The sequence below is a fragment of the Perna viridis genome, chromosome 7, assembly GCF_037379345.1.
Source record: "Perna viridis isolate PV_CMFRI_1.1 ecotype Kerala chromosome 7, ASM3737934v1, whole genome shotgun sequence".
Lineage (NCBI taxonomy): Eukaryota > Metazoa > Mollusca > Bivalvia > Mytilida > Mytilidae > Perna > Perna viridis.
Window position 1 is genome coordinate 11026966 of NC_142451.1, and position 14028 is coordinate 11040993.

Sequence of the window (14028 nt, forward strand, 5' to 3'; positions counted from 1 at the left end):
ACTACAAATATGTAAATTCTGCCAAATTGAAAACATTTCTTTCCATTATATTATTGTTGTAAGATATTTTCGCCAAATGCATCAACAACATCAATATCCTTTATTGTATGAAGACAACTTTTTAAAAAATGTTAAGTTTATTGAAGCATGTGGCCCATATGTTCGGATAAAAAATCCACTTGCAAACTTCCCGATTTCAGAATTAATGAATTTTGCTTTTTGTCACGTTACTGTTGTAATGCTCGTAAATCTTTTTGTCTTTGTTTTAGTCACCATTGAAACATAAAAATATCTCTATAAATCTTTTCAGTGGGTAAGCTTTCGGTTAATAACAGAGCCGAAAACTGGTATAAACTAATATACTACTTTTGATTTAAATATACAATCGCCAGCGAGCATGTTAAAATCAAAACAACTTTATGCAGCATTTAAAATAAACAAAAGACTTTGCTGGAAAAGAACAAGTATTTACTGCGAAATTTGAACTAGACATTTTAAAATATATAATAAAACGCTGGGATCAATCACCGTTCGTTGTTTGAAAAGTTTTTTTTTCATGAATTTTTTTGGCATTTCAATTTCCATTAAAAAGGTATATTAGATAATAGATAGATAACACTACTATAGATGTCAATCATGAAAGTTAAGGATTATAGAGGTCGAAGTTAAATCTTAATGTCTGCAGTCATATCGAAGCGCCAGTAGTGGGATTTTTCAAACACGACAAAATTCAACGTAATGGCCTGATTGAGACCACATGAAACAATGACGATCTACACACACAATGTTGTCAACAGACCAAAATTCTTTCACACACACGCAAAAAAAAACCAAACAAAGAACAAAGAACAAAAAAAAAAAAAAAAACTTAACCACAGCAAAATGTTGTATGATTGTATGACACCAGCAAATCAATCAGTCATTTTCCTCGTTAATAGAGATGATGTTATGTTCAATGCTATTTTCATTTCAACGAATTTTGAAATATGAGTGTTGAAAAATTAAGTTTTCAAATTTTAATTTTATGCCGGTGAATATAGAAATGGTGATATTTAGCAATAATGACTGCAACTGTATCGCATGATTCGCAATAATTTAATTAATTCAATAATTTCCTGATTTACACCAATTGCCTGTATATACATGGTAGTCTCTACAAGCTATATATTTATATCTATAGTGAAGTGACAACGTCATTTAAGCTGAATGTCCTTTAATCATGCATTTTTAACATCACAATTTAAACGTGAATTGCATGAAAATATTTCGACTTTTTAGGTGGAAGTAAAGATATCTTTTTTTATTTTGTTATACTTGGGATATCCATGTTGTTGATAATATGTCTTTCTTAATTTATGATAATTATGTATTTACAAAAATACCGAGGCATCAAAATTAAAAGGTCAGTTTAGTAATTAAAATGCATGGCCTAAAGATGAAACAGAAAACTGGATCGATTTACATACAAAATGCATGGACCAGAATAATAGACAAAACAAAAACTGAAAATGACGGTAGGGGAACCCCACAAAAACTACAACACTATAATATATTTAGCAATATAAACTCCTATGAACTCGGGAATGACACTAGTTTTCCGAAAAGGTGCGCATGTCCTGCTCCTCAAGCATCACCCGTCACATTACAAGAATAAAATCCGGTAAGAATCTAGATACAATAATTCACCTCCGCTGACCAACGCTTAATATTGTCCAATGATATTTGAGTTCACACTATTACTATTTAAGTGTTGTACCTTGATATTACTTTTAAATATTCAAACTTAATGTTAAGCATGTGTTAGTGATGTTTCATGATAAGAAAAAAAATGTATTTACATTTTTTAATCAAGGGTATATGATACCAGAACAAACAATACCACCCACTCTGTCATGGTTATAATTGCAATAATTTGTGCATGGTGCATAGGAATTGTCATTACCTCCAGCAAAGTTTAATTGTAAAGCTAATTATCACTTCCCTGTGTGAAATAAAGAAGAGCTGCATGACCACGTAATGAAGAAATGAATTTTAATGTCCTAAAAACTCCTTTAGAATCACATTATCTTACAGAATCTCTTTAATTTCCATATAAATTGTTAACGAAATCGTGCGTACTGTGTTTTAAATCTTGCAAATCTGATAACTGATTCTTAAAGCGCATGAAACATTAAATATTAATCATCAAATTCTTTTTTCTTCATTTTAGGAACAAGGAGCAACTTAAATTCTATCATCAGTGTCATTTTTCTCTGTTTATCGTGGTACTTTGATATTCATGACAAGGGCACCAGGAAATGCTGGATTAATTATTTTGTATTTTTTAGATTGATTCCTGTATTTATCATGATTTCGTAACTTGGTGGTTGAATGTAAACCCTCTAAGTCATCGATTTCTATCTTCTTAAATATTGAGTGTGTTCCTGAGATCTTTGTTTTCAGTAGTTGTAATGTTTGGTCGTTATTTTGTTTACAAAGCTCTATTCCCTTTTTTGCTTACCCTACCGGTGCACCTGGTCCATGCTCCCAATGTTTAGTGAAGTCCGAGTTGCTCATTTACTTTTGTTACTTTGTATGTATGATTTTAGTATGTATGATTTTAGTTACTTTATGTTCTTTGTTGTGTATGTCTGTTTTCCATGTCTGGTCTTTGTCCCTGGATTACATTCTTTTGATTACCGCTATAACCTTGGTTCCCTTGATTACTCTTTGCCACTTGATATTCATTCATATATAGAATAATAGGAAATTCGACTTTTTTTAAAAAATATTTGCATAGCCGTCTTACCAGTTATAAAAACAAAGCGTTCATGGGCCCAAATCCGTGGCAATAACAATGGTATATGCACCAGGAGGGTAAGTAAAAATAAAATAAAAATCCTAAAACAAATCTACCGATAAGACATATACAAATATAAAATGCAATCTGCAAATGATATTTCTTTGAATTAAAATCGAGCGATTGAGTGTAAGTATTTTTCATATATTTATCATGGTATTTAGTATTATGTGCAAATCATGCCTATTGTATTGTGAATTTGACGATTTGAATGTTGTATTATGAACTTATTTCTATTAAATTAGTATCCATATTTTAATAACAATACTGCCCTTTCTTTACTTGAACATTGGTCATATCAAAAGCATTCTATTAAATGCGCATTTTTAAGCACATCACCCTTAGTTCTATGTTAATGAATCAATGAGAATGAAATTAAGTATTGTAACTGAGCAAATGAATGAACTGAAAACTTGAACAATGCATTCAAGCATTATAGAATACTCTGAGAATAATGATTAAAGTGAAAAATAATTCACAAGATTCATAGATGAAAATAAAACAAGTATTTTCACCACGATAAAATTATACCGGCCTCCATAAAAAATAATATACCTGCTCTTTATCTATGGGTTTGTTTTATATGTTGATTTTTTTATCTTTCCAAACGATTGTTTGTAGGAATGATGATACCTTTTGATTTTTTTTAGAAATGTTCTGTTATTTGTTTTCAGTCTCATTGATGATTTAATTCTTTTCGTCAACACTTAATCAAGAATTTATGTTTATTTTGGAATGTCAACCAACAGGGTCAGATATCAGTTAGGACTTTAACATCTGTTGAAATCACAGGAAACTGGTTTCGTTGACCTAATTCGTTAGAAAAGAGTTAGAAAATATCAATAGATACCATTTTAGTTTAATATTCTTATTCCCGATTAGTTATTCTGGTAGTAAAAGTGAAACGATTTTTAAAAAATAAAATATATATTTTAATATAGGAAATATGTCAATCAAAATCAGTTCTAAAGAACGAAGAAAGAAACAACGAATATTATAAATCATCTTAAAGCAAGTATCTATAACTAGAAATTGAACTGATCTATTGAACTGTAAAGAACGAAAGAAGAAGTAGCAATAGCCCAAATTTTTAACTAGAGTCAATCCTGGAAAAATGCAATTCTGGTAACAATTAAAGCGTACAAAAAAACTCCACTGAAAACCGGTGCATGAACAGATTTAGCTTCGTCAATAAGAGTTAAGAACAATGAACATTGAAATTAAGAGCAAATATATTCAAGATATGTCGTCCATACAAATTATGCACATTCCAATTCTTCACTTCATATGTAGCTCCTACCTAATTAGTGAATATAAATAAGCAGATCTGATCGATAATTTCAAATACTATACTAAAAAACTTTGTAGTTGTTTAATTTCTGAAATACAACTACCGGTCTTTTACGTCATATGGACCGTCTCGATTTTAATTCAAAACGTGACGCCATGGTTTCAAAAGTGATGTATTATTTTCTCTCGTTTCCACATGATATATTCCATATACTGGATCATTAACTACTTTTGAGAAAAAATCATATAACAATTAGTTCAAATGGCTGAATTGCAATAAATGGTTAAGTTAAATTTTATAACTACGCCTCAGTCCAAAATTCTTTAACAATTAAAGAAATAAATTACTGACAAATAGAAACAAAATTAGTTGGTGGACGGTTGTTGCTGTCATACATGCAATCTGTTATTTCATTTTGGGAATATCTTGTCAATATGACATTCCTATAATTTATCTGCAATTGATAATCAAAGTAATCTGATTGGTTAATTTACATATTTTCTACTATGATCCGTTTAACCAGAGCATATAGCATATATAAAAAACAAATGCGAAAAAAAAAGAGACTGAGAAGAGAAAATTAATCAACAGGCGAAATTGCGACTTCAAAAGTCTATCAAACATTGGTACACTTAAACATGATATTCATAAAAATACAGAAATGATATCGAATCTGCTGAATTCAACTGGGAAATGAATAGAATGGTAATCCTGTTGACGTGTCAAATATCCAACAATGGCATGTGTCAAAACCTACTAGTATATAACTCCTATGGTAAATCGCGTTCATATGTGCAATAATTCCTTTGTTCTTTTTTCTGTATTGTATTTTCAATATTCCTTCGTGTTTCTTTTTTTTACTTTTAAAGAACCCACACTTGTTGGCATTTTGTATTCAATGCAAGTAGTCTGCTCTAAGGTATATACCCTTATCATTGTTCAATTATATTTGACTACGTATCAATTTGTGATTCTAGTAAAGTAATTATAATACCATCACAGTAAATTACGATAGCTTTCTGGATCTAAACAACATTAATGGAATGGATTTGTGACGACTAGCCTCCAGGGTTTAGTTTTATCACAGGTCTAACACCATCTGACGGTAAATGTTAGAATTTGACACAAAACATCTTCTTTTGGTAACCTGTCATACACAGAAATAGCAAGGGAGAGCTTGATATGTATGTATGATACAATTTGTCTCGTTGTTGATGGATCTACCAACTAAAATTTTTTTGTTAGCCTGAGTGATACTGTTCATTAACTCATTTAAGAATCCTAACACATACACATAGTCAGGTTTGATCACTGAACTAAATACGATGACAGCTATAACAATGATAACATCAAATCGACCTGTAGTACTATATTTTCTTACCAGTATGCCGACAATATACCCATGGCACGCTTCTAAAGTCCCTCAGATTTTGCCTTTTTGTTGTTTTAAAGTGCATCATTATTGTTAAAGTCATTATCAAAATGTAATTGAAAAGAAGCGCAAGTGTACTCTAATTTAAAATACATTTAATTTCCGACTGAAAAATATTCTAAAAAATTAATCTCCAGTAAAGGAACTTATCCTTGCAAGTATAAATAAGGCCCGTTAGAAAACCAATGTTTTTTACGGTGGTAATCAAAAAGACAAAAACGAAATGTAACATGTTTTTAACTTGTTTAGTTGTTGTTATAATAGTTAATGACATATTTATATTCTTGACATACCGTTTCAAATGTGAGTAAACTATTGTGAACGTATTCGTGTTTGAGGATTCTGTCAAGTAAACATGCGCAGGTATCAATTTTCGCGGTTTCAAAAAAAAAGTAATAACGTGATATAATGTTCATAATTTCGTGGTTTTCTGTCAATAGCAAATCAGCAATAATTAGTACGTTTACGGTATGGTCATTAGACGTATTTTGATATCACATATTGTGGTATGTTAGACAGGTTTGATTCAAATGTCTGATATATTTTTCAAATAATATTATATTATCGTTACAAGAGTAATCAAGGGAACAAAGATTTATTAAAATCGAAATAATGTAATCCAGGGACAAAGACCACAAATGAAAAACAGACACTCACAACAAAGATAATAAAATAACCAAAATAAAACACACAAAGTAACAAAAGTATATGAGCAATTCGGACTCCACTATGCTTTTCTGCAAACACCCGCCGAGTTGCTCATAAAAAGTCAAGTCCATGGTAAACGAAAGAGGAAAGAGAAAGAAATACAAATGTACATTTATAGACATGCTTATGCATTGAAAAGAAAAGCTTTGATCTTTTGAAGTATAATGTATTTGCAGAGACGTTACAAAATGCCATGTTCGTCTTTTGTTTGCCCCACAAAATAAACTAATTTTCATGTAGCCGTGATAAATCAAGTTTAATAAGCCAGTATTTATTCAACGAAAAGATGCTTCTTGTCTAGAGTAAACTACAGAATTTCTGAATCCATTTGCTTTCTACAATGTACACTAAATATTCGTCGAGTATGTGACATTTCTATGAAAGCTGCGTGAACTTTATATTTATGTTGTGGAATAACTATTTCATTACTTTTCAATAAACCTGGGGAAATGGAATTCAATTTGTTTTATGTGACCAAAGTAAGATGAACAGAGTGATAGAAATTTAAATACAGGATCAACAATTTGCCCCCGTGTAGTTCAACTTGTGTGTTTGTTTTCATGCATTTTGGTCTTTTGATACTAAAAGAGTTTTTATTCAAAATTAAATGAAACGCCATCAACAAAACATGAAAATAATGCAACTTCCTCTTCTAAAAACTAATGCGAAGAAAATTAATATCATAACTCATCAAGGGAAAGTGTTCGAAAACTGATTAATTGATTGATTGATTGATGATGTTTAACGCCCAATCAGCAATATTTCAAATATATCCAGGCAATGAACATGAAATGGATGATAAAATAACTTATCTAGGGAAAGAGTTCGAAAACTGATTAATTTATTGATTGATTGATGGTGTTTAACGCCCAATCAGCAATATTTCAAATATATCCAGGCAATGAATATGAAATGGATGATAAAATAAACATGACATGATCATGAAATAAAAAATAGGATGGGACACAAGGAGTATAAGGTCGACAAATTTTATTGCCACTGGAAATATGGAGAGATACCACAGCAGAGTTCTTTAACGTGCAAGAAACAGGGCATCTTTCTCAACACGTTGCACCACTATGGTTTGCATTCAGGGTTTCCGTATTATGGCCTGACGACCCCAGTATGTAGCATGTCAGGGGTACCCCATTTCACCCCCTGGGGCACACAACTAAGAATAATATCCTAACACACAAACAATTAAAACAAAACGAAATAACAAAATAAAAACAAAAAATCTTGACAATAAAACATGATGACAAAATTAATCAATACAAAACACATTCTTCTATGCACCAAAGTAAAGTTCATATTTATTTTCAATTTATTGGTTATTAATTGGAGAAATCGAAACTATTTACTGTTTCCAGGGTCGACAAAAGGTGACATATAAGTTATCTTTCCATGTTTATAATTGTCATTTCCGGATAAAGTATAATTGTATTGTCGTCTAAATAAGCACGCAAAGTGTAGATGGCGTACGATTTATATCTCAACAGGGCGCACCGGAAATGGAGATAAAAGTCAAGGTAAGTTGATTTTTTGCTGACATTAAATACAATTTTGCTACGGACATTACACACTGTTACTACAAGATTGAAGTCATCACTTCAGAAGTTTTCTGGTTTTTCGTCATAAGCTCGTTGACCTTTACGGTGTATCCATCTGCTTTTTATGAGCAATCCGGCGTTTCTAGAAAAGCAGAGGATACTTACCCTAACGTTACACCAGGTCCATGCTCCCAGAATTTTGGTAGACTCCGAGTTGCCCATTTGCTTTTGTTTCTTTGTACATATTATTTTGGCTATTTTTATATTTTATATATTTTGTGTGTATCTGTTTTCCCTGCCTGGATTACATTAGTTTGATTACCTCTAGAATCTTGGTTCCTTTGATTACTTTTATACATATGCTACTGTAATAACACTGCAAAACACAGTACTAAAAAGTACTATAAAATGTATTAACAAAAACAAATTGCAAACACTACTGACAACATACCGTAAAATTCAGTAATGGAACACTACCTTAAGTAATGGTACTGTGATTTTACTGTGAATGACAGTACTCTAACGCCAATGCAAAGGGCTGTTGTGTTTCATAAGCCAATACAACATTACAGTTACCGTTTAAAAAAAGTGATGATGGTGTCAAATACCAGTTCTTTAAGAGTGTCTTCACTGTTACTTCTCTAAGTGATAATTTGTCTATCGGGAAAACAGGTGTGGGGTAGATTTACCTCACTCTTGCAACCACGAAAAAGAAAAGTTGTTATATAATCTGTCTTTGCCACTGCGTAAAAGGATGATCTTATCAATAACATTATAACGTTATAAACAAAGCAGACAATCATACAATGTAAATTTAAAAAGAGCACAAATGAATGTTTTGTATTTAGAAAAATAAGATGATAGATTAAATTTTAAAAACGTATTTCATCTTTAGCATGTAGTTTTTTTATGTAAAAATGCATTCGACATAACAAGATGTATTTTATATTCAAACCTTACATCGAACTTTTATTGTATTCCATCCTTTTTTATTCTCTACGGATGTTAGATTGGCCATATAGGCTTTAATTAACATTATTGAATTACAACGCAATTTATGTTTATTTTGGGTAAGTTTCAGTGTTATTTTCCAGTTGTTTATTATCGAGCTACGAAGAATGTCTGACATTTGACACTATCTCAGACGCTTTGCACAGCGTTGTAAGAATTGCATAAATTTTTACAATGTTTTTACTAATAAATATAACTAACTGAAACCTCATATTTTTACTAAAATGACAAAAATTGCCCCATTCAACGCACATCATACTCTGAGTTTACAGTATTATTTATTTGTCATTCATTTCCATGCATAGTTGGTTTGCTTCTGCTCTTCTTTAGGTGCACCTAAGATCAAATCCGTTTTAAGTTTTATTCGTGTAGTTTGTTTTTCCTAATTATGTTTTTGTTCTTTTGTATTGTGCGATATGGTTTTCTAGACATTGCTTTGTTTTGATTCCCCTTACTTGGCTGACTCTTTTTCCTGATCACCACCTTCAGTCATTTTTCTTACGATCTTGATGCTTAATCGATTACAGTGTAATTTCGTAACATCTTTAACGACACATTGAGATCCGGAGCTCGCTCACTTTATTGCATAGAATTACTCCATATAAACATATGGCAATTAAAATGATATTTCGGCCTGTAATCAAAGCAGATATTAAATGATTTTCCAAAAATTCCTTAACTGGGTGAACCCTGACCTAACAAATAAAAAGTAGTTCCGATGTGAAAATCACAAGGCATATAAACAAGATAGCTTTTCACTTGACGTTAAACGTGCTTGTAACTTTTTTTTCAAAAAAACTGCACAAAAATCCATACAATCGCGGAAGCCCGAATAAACCCATTAAAGATTTTTTTTGTGTCAGAGGATCTATGCTGATCTTATCTGAGGAACCCCGCCTGGCAACCCTCCTTTTCAAAATGTCTGGATCCGCCCCTGCAGAGGAATGGGGAATATCTTTTAGCTGAAAAAATGACGGTTAAGTTCCAAAGGATGAGTAACAGAACGATATTGCCTGTTTCTCAGTCTTAACTACCACTTAATTGGTTACATAACAGTAACAATAGTTGTATTGGTCTTAAGTTATTTATCACTTGTTTTTATTACCAGACAAACTGTTGTTATTTTCTATTTGTAAAGACCCATCAATCAACCAATCGTTCAGAATTCTCGTTAATCTCTCTATTGATGATATTACACTTCTTCTATTGGTATATTTTCCATGAGAATCTCATTCATTGTCCATCTTTGGGAAATTGTTTTTTTTTCTGGTGTATCGAGTCTTATTTACAGATGTGTTGCGTGTTAGCAACAGAAACCTGATATATTGACAGAGTCCATTAGTTGGTCTCAAAAGTATGTTCCACGACTGCATCTAGTAGGTTTCTTGGTGACATTCAGTGTAGAAAGCCGTATGATAAGCAAAATGGACCTGTTAGAGAATGTTTAAGAACTCGCAGGAAATGTATTAATTGTTTTTAACATAGCTTGTTCAGAAAAAAAGTAATATACCAAATTTTGAGAGGACCGAAAAAAAGGCTGGAAACGTACAACCAAACCAAACAAACACATACACACAAGCAGTGACAAATAAATATGTATACATATATGTAACAAGTTATGGAAAGCATAAATGTTAACACGGGATTGATTGAAGTGGTCTGGAAGAATTGGCAGCTCTAGCTCCTTGCATGACCCCGTTTTGACCATTTTATTCTGATGGCTACCTCATTTTTGGTCTTACGTCACCATAATGTCATGCAATCGTTCGTAATTGAATTAACATTGTGAAAATTATTGAACATCACAACTTGACAGCAGTTATGACGCAAATTGTTCCTTTCACTTAAATCCTTAAAGAATTGAAACAAAAAAAACATACGACATTTTGCCGGAAAACACCGTTGGAATTTTTACTGCATTCAAAACTCAAATAATAGAACTGTCGGCTAAAAAACGCAGTCAACATAATTCGTCGTAAATGAGTCTGAAACTTGCTGTTTAGTGATACCTACTTTTATTAACAATATGTACTCTTAATGTAGCCATGAACATTATCATTTGCAGTTAAACCATTCTACTTTATTGGTTGTAAGATATCTTGCTGCTTATTAAAAAATACTGAATGTAAATTGAGCAAAAGAACAACATATGATAAACTGAAAGTATGAACAAATGATCGTTAACAGTGGAAGATGTATCTGCTATAAAACTGCTTCTTTAATTGTTTAAGTTTCACTGTGGTTAAAAACACCATATTAAAACTTCTCACTACAGTGTTACATATTTCCATCAAAACTTGTTTTCAATGCAAAATATGAAACAAGTTTAAATATTCTCTAACAAAAACACAACACAGCTTCGTCATCACTGTGAGATTTTTTAAATATATGGTTTTTATCAAGTTGTTTAATGTCACATGAGAGTTGGGATAATTAAGAAACTGTTCTATCTTAGTTACACTTTAGTTTATTACATAGAATTTTGGCATGAAGTAGTATTTCCTTAAAAATAATAAGTGTTATCATTATCTACTAATTTTCTTATCAACTTTTACAGAACACAACGGACATTTCCTCGCTGTACGCAATGTATCGGCTGTGAAACTTTATTGCATCAACATAAACAGCTATAGCTTTTACAAAACATATCAATTGTAAGCAACATGACATATTTCTAGAAAAGCAGAGGACGCTTACCCTACCGGTGCATCTGGTCCATACTCCCAGTTTTTAGTGGAGTCCGAGTTGCTCATTTGCTTTTGTTACTTTGTATGTATGATTTGAGTTACTTCATGTTCTTTGTTGTGTATGTCTGTTTTCCGTGTCTGGTCTTCGTCCCTCGATTACATTCTTTTGATTACCACTGTAATCTTGGTTCCTTTGATTACTCTGTAATAAAAATAAAGAAAAGACTTGCATTTAAGATATGTTATACATAATACAATTTTTGTAATATGAAACAAAAATTGATTTGTGCAAGGGCCAGCATTTGTGGTACGTTATCGAGCGTAGATATCATAAATTTACTTTGCAATTGGTAATTGTATGCATCTTTAGTGACGTCAAATCGACGTAATTTCTTTTTCGCGCTAGGATCTAAGCTGGGTGGAAGCATACTTTTGGCTAAACATTATTAAAAACCCACCGACCCGCTCTCATTTAATATAACAGATACTGATGTTTAGGTTTTTTTTCTAATTTCAGCTGAATTTCCATTGTCTGGTGCCTAGTAGATGTAACATGTACTATGTAATTTCAAGCTCCACGGTTACGATAGACAATTACCAATCGTTGTCGACAATTAGAACACTGGATGCATAAGATAGAACTCAAAAGACTGTTTTTTAATAATGTTACCAAAGAACAATTGCGTGTATCCAGAGGCGGAACTTCATACTGCAAAATGGGCTTCTTCACCAAGGGTTTCAAAGAAATCATTTAGCTGACGATTCGTCGTAATACAACCATAACGTACTTCGCGCACTGACATAATTTCATTGAAACAGTATAACTGGACCTCTGTAACCCAGGGTCCAACATTTCATTCTGACACTTCTTGTTAAATATTCAGTGATATATTTGATAAGTTATCCGTATCAACAACAAGAATACAGATTATACCTATTCAACATTAAGTGAGAGTGATACGGGGAATCTTTGTATCCTAGGATTCCCCAACTTCCGGTTTATAAACAAATAATTCTTTAAATTTCCATTTAATGGTTTTTGCACCTTCTCAATTTCAAGTATTGTTTATAATACATGTTTGTATATAATTTAATTATAATCGTGGCCAATACCGCCAAAACTTAAACTCGTTTTACTTAATTACGCACCTTGTATAATCTAATATACAGGGTGAAATGATAACTGCAGAGAGCAAAATGCATGTGATTCAGGTATACTGTAAATAGTAATGAATGTATATGACTGATATGCTTCACTCCTTTTGCAAATTTTATATGTATACTTATGCTAAAATTATAAATGAATTTATATAGCTGACGTTAATTTCATCATTATGATGAAGTATTAGCCCGTTTTTGTTTTGTTTTGTTTTGTTTTGTTTTTTGTTTTTTGTTTTTTGGTTTTTTTCATTAAAGACCGTTTTAAGAGAAAAACTCAATGAGTTAAATTTGGTGAACCAGCCAAGTGTTAGTAACCACTTTTTGTAATGTATTTTTAAAGACAAATCTATTAACTAAGCCATCGTTTGTCGAATCTTAAATTCCTCTGAATGGCTTATTATGAGCAAAAATGCATCGATTTAAGGCAAATCAAATAAATTTTGTTACTTTGTATGTATTATTTTAGTTACTTGATGTTCTTTGTTGTGTAAGTCTGTTTTCCATGTTTGGTCTTTGTCCATGGATTTCTTTCTTTTGATTTCCGTTCGAACCTTGGTTCCCTTGGTTTGTCTTCCCTTCATTTTGAAACGTTATTTAATGATCTTTTGGATGAATAGTTTTCTAAAACAAAAGTTTGAATGTGCCAACCTCTATCAAGGTCTTCCATTGAAATTTTCTAGAAATACCAACGAAGTGCTTACTCATATCTTAAGATCAACATTTATTACACTCAACCAGTTTGTATATGCAATATAACTGTTATGATCTTTTAAAAGTCTTATTGTAAATTCTATATGGCTACTTATTGTAAATCTATACATGTATTTATATTTGATGTTTGCATCACAACTATGACAAAGTGTTCAACCCATTTAACGACGCGTTTAGCGACCGATTAAAAAAAGAAACTCAGCTGATAAAATTCTCGAGGATCTAAATTTAGTATAATAACCAAGTGACAGTTATGTCAGTATTTAAATGACTGTTTTAAGAAAAATAGCTAAATGTACCTTGTAACATTTGCTATATCATAATGCCATTCAATTTTACACCCATATATTATTGTTTGGCTTCTTTAAATTGAGTGCATCAGCGAAAACTTGATATCGAGTCTGCATGACTGGAGAGAACTGGGTTAGATAGATGATTAAGGCAATACATTATTTGCCTTATTAGTAGGCAAAACAAAACTTCTGAATAATAGGACCGTCAAAATTGGGAAGTTGGCAATATCAAGATATCTAGTTAAAAATTTCGATGTAAAGATCTTCAAGATTCTGTATGAAATTTGCACTTTGCACACCTTGGTTGGTTCTTGATTTAGTTTGATGTGGTTGAATTAAATTGGA